General features: G+C 45.0%; 1 protein-coding gene across 8 annotated transcripts in view; it reads right to left on the bottom strand.

Annotated features, from left to right (window-relative positions):
* PLCB2 (phospholipase C beta 2) overlaps positions 1 to 602 on the bottom strand; it is a 62,305-nt gene that overhangs the window by 26,468 nt on the left and 35,235 nt on the right. The window lies entirely within an intron of this gene.

The following is a 602-nucleotide window of genomic DNA, read 5'->3' on the forward strand; positions in this document are numbered from 1 at the left end:
TTGAAGTTGTTGCAACCCTATGATTCTGAAGTTCTAAAGGAGATAATAGGTCTTGGCTATGGGAAGAAATGAGGGTGTACAAGCCTTCAAAAACTTGGGAATTAAGAGATGTGCCATGGCAAATTTGCTGGGTGCCAGAGAGGTATTCGGTGACACTGCAGGACAGAAGTCATCCACACATTCACCAGATCAACAAACAGAATATGGAAATGAATTGTTGGATGACCCATGTAGCCAGACACCCAAGCATAGCCAGGTGATGTACAGATTATATGTGCTCTTTTTAGCCTCTAGTGTTGCTAGTAGTTGTTATAAGATATTTAAACATAATGGGCATGTTTACTACACATGCTCTGGAAGTGTGGGGGGCAGGGTGCTTTAATTAGAGTGGCTCCAAGACCAACTCTAATTAAAGTGCTGGAAGTGTCTTGTGTATCAGTGTCCCTGTGCTTAAAAATGCCAAGGGGGGGGTGGGCTTTAACTAAAGCTCGGTAATTACCACACTCCAGCAGACTCCAGATGAGCTCCATCCGAGGGTACTGAAGACACTGGCTGACATCGTTGAACAGCCACTGGCGGGAAAATTTTAAACCCCCTGGGGC

Source organism: Alligator sinensis, unplaced genomic scaffold, assembly GCF_000455745.1.
Source record: "Alligator sinensis unplaced genomic scaffold, ASM45574v1 scaffold262_1, whole genome shotgun sequence".
Taxonomy (NCBI): domain Eukaryota; kingdom Metazoa; phylum Chordata; order Crocodylia; family Alligatoridae; genus Alligator; species Alligator sinensis.